Genomic DNA, 2,500 nt, shown 5'->3' with positions numbered 1-2,500 from the left:
CAAGACTTTTTAGTTTTTGTGACAGCTTACGGCCATACTACCCTGAGAATCCCCGATCTCGTCTGATCTCGGAAGCTTAGCAAGGTTGGGCCTGATTAGTACTTGGATGGGAGACCGCCTGGGAATAACAGGTGCTGTAAGCTTTTACACATTTTCCAAATAGGACCAGAGATATCTCTTACAAATTGGTTTGTTTTAAATGGTTCACACCCTTCTTTTGCCTCTTATAAAGCAAGACTTTTTAGTTTTTGTGACAGCTTACGGCCATACTACCCTGAGAACCCTGCATGAATTTTTAGTTTTTGTAACCGCTTACGGCCACACTACCCTGACAACGCCCGATCTCGTCTGATCTCGGAAGCTTAGCAAGGTCGGGCCTGTTTAGTACTTGGACTCGGAGACCGCCTGGGAATACCAGGTGCTGTAAGCTTTTACACATTTTCCAAATAGGACCAGATATATCTCTTACAAATTGGTTTGTTTTAAATGGTTCACACCCTTCTTTTGCCTCTTATAAAGCATGAATTTTTAGTTTTTGCAAGCGCTTACGGCCATACTACCCTGAGGACGCCCGATCTCGTCTGATCTCGGAAGCCTAGCAAGGTCGGGCCTGGTTAGTACTTGGATGGGAGACTGACTGGGAATACCAGGTGCTTTAAGCTTTTACACATTTTCCAAATAGGACCAGAGTTATCTCTTACAAATTGGTTTGTTTTAAATGGTTCACACCCTTCTTTTGCCTCTTATAAAGCAAGACTTTTTAGTTTGTGTGACAGCTTACGGCCATACTACCCTGAGAACGCCCGATCTCGTCTGATCTCGGAAGCTTAGCAAGGTTGGGCCTGATTAGTACTTGGATGGGAGACCGCCTGGGAATACCAGGTGCTGTAAGCTTTTACACATTTTCCAAATAGGACCAGAAATGTCTCTTACAAAATGGTTTGATTTAACTGGTTCAAACCCTTCTTTTATAACCGCTTACGGCCATACTACCCTGAGAACGCCAGATCTCGCCTGATCTCGGAAGCTTAGCAAGGTCGGTCCTGTTTAGTACTTGGACTCGGAGACCGCCTGGGAATACCAGGTGCTGTAAGATTTTACACATTTTCCAAATAGGACCAGAGATATCTTTTACAAATTGGTTTGTTTTAAATGGTTCACACCCTTTTTTTGCCTCTTATAAAGCATGAATTTTTAGTTTTTGTAAGCGCTTACGGCCATACTACCCTGAGGACGCCCGATCTCGTCTGATCTCGAAAGCCTAGCGAGGTCGGGCCTGGTTAGTACTTGGATGGGAGACCGCCTGGGAATACCAGGTGCTGTAAGCTTTTACACATTTTCCAAATAGGACCAGAGATATCTCTTACAAATTGGTTTGTTTTAAACGGTTCACACCCTTCTTTTGCCTCTTATAACGCATGAATTTTTAGTTTTTGTAACCGCTTACGGCCACACTACCCTGACAACGCCCGATCTCGTCTGATCTCGGAAGCTTAACAAGGTCGGGCCTGTTTAGTACTTGGACTCGGAGACCGCCTGGGAATACCAGGTGCTGTAAGCTTTTACACATTTTCCAAATAGGACCAGAGATATCTCTTACAAATTGATTTGTTTTAAATGGTTCACACCCTTCTTTTTCCTCTTATAAAGCAAGACTTTTTAGTTTTTGTGACAGCTTACGGCCATACTACCCTGAGAACGCCCGATCTCGTCTGGTCTCGGAAGCTTAGCAAGGTTGGGCCTGATTAGTACTTGGATGGGAGACCGCCTGGGAATAACAGATGCTGTAAGCTTTTACACATTTTCCAAATAGGACCAGAGATATCTCTTACAAATTGGTTTGTTTTAAATGGTTCACACCCTTCTTTTGCCTCTTATAAAGCAAGACTTTTTAGTTTTTGTGGCAGCTTACGGCCATACTACCCTGAGAACGCCCGATCTCGTCTGGTCTTGGAAGCTTAGCAAGGTTGGGCCTGATTAGTACTTGGATGGGAGACCGCCTGGGAATACCAGGTGCTGTAAGCTTTTACACATTTTCCAAAAAGGACCAGAAATGTCTCTTACAAAATGGTTTGTTTTAACTGGTTCAAACCCTTCTTTTATAACCGCTTACGGCCATACTACCCTGAGAACGCCAGATCTCGCCTGATCTCGGAAGCTTAGCAAGGTCGGTCCTGTTTAGTACTTGGACTCGGAGACCGCCTGGGAATACCAGGTGCTGTAAGCTTTTACACATTTTCCAAATAGGACCAGAGATATCTTTTACAAATTGGTTTGTTTTAAATGGTTCACACCCTTTTTTTGCCTCTTATAAAGCATGAATTTTTAGTTTTTGTAAGCGCTTACGGCCATACTACCCTGAGGACGCCCGATCTCGTCTGATCTCGAAAGCCTAGCGAGGTCGGGCCTGGTTAGTACTTGGATGGGAGACCGCCTGGGAATACCAGGTGCTGTAAGCTTTTACACATTTTCCAAATAGGACCAGAGATATCTCTTACAA

At 44.2% G+C, this 2,500-nt stretch overlaps 1 non-coding gene and 8 pseudogenes across 1 annotated transcript; all 9 read left to right on the top strand.

Moving 5' to 3' along the window:
• The first annotated feature begins 24 nt into the window (after window positions 1-24).
• Window positions 25-143, top strand: LOC148417879 (5S ribosomal RNA; annotated as a pseudogene).
• Window positions 144-310: 167 nt separating this feature from the next.
• Window positions 311-430, top strand: LOC148417878 (5S ribosomal RNA; annotated as a pseudogene).
• A 113-nt stretch (window positions 431-543) lies between these two features.
• Window positions 544-662, top strand: LOC148417877 (5S ribosomal RNA; annotated as a pseudogene).
• A 113-nt stretch (window positions 663-775) lies between these two features.
• Window positions 776-894, top strand: LOC148417876 (5S ribosomal RNA). The gene has a single exon (XR_015866854.1). It is a non-coding gene; the product is annotated as a 5S ribosomal RNA (ribosomal RNA).
• Window positions 895-1,209: 315 nt separating this feature from the next.
• On the top strand, window positions 1,210-1,328 carry LOC148417875 (5S ribosomal RNA; annotated as a pseudogene).
• A 113-nt stretch (window positions 1,329-1,441) lies between these two features.
• On the top strand, window positions 1,442-1,561 carry LOC148417874 (5S ribosomal RNA; annotated as a pseudogene).
• A 113-nt stretch (window positions 1,562-1,674) lies between these two features.
• LOC148417873 (5S ribosomal RNA) lies at window positions 1,675-1,793 on the top strand (annotated as a pseudogene).
• Window positions 1,794-1,906: 113 nt separating this feature from the next.
• On the top strand, window positions 1,907-2,025 carry LOC148417872 (5S ribosomal RNA; annotated as a pseudogene).
• Window positions 2,026-2,340: 315 nt separating this feature from the next.
• LOC148417871 (5S ribosomal RNA) lies at window positions 2,341-2,459 on the top strand (annotated as a pseudogene).
• Window positions 2,460-2,500: the final 41 nt, after the last annotated feature.

The sequence above is a fragment of the Hippichthys cyanospilos genome, chromosome 9 (assembly GCF_059441005.1).
Source record: "Hippichthys cyanospilos isolate Australia breed blue-spotted pipefish chromosome 9, RoL_Hcya_1.0, whole genome shotgun sequence".
Classification (NCBI taxonomy): Eukaryota; Metazoa; Chordata; class Actinopteri; order Syngnathiformes; family Syngnathidae; genus Hippichthys; species Hippichthys cyanospilos.
This window is presented reverse-complemented; position numbering and strand designations above follow the sequence as displayed.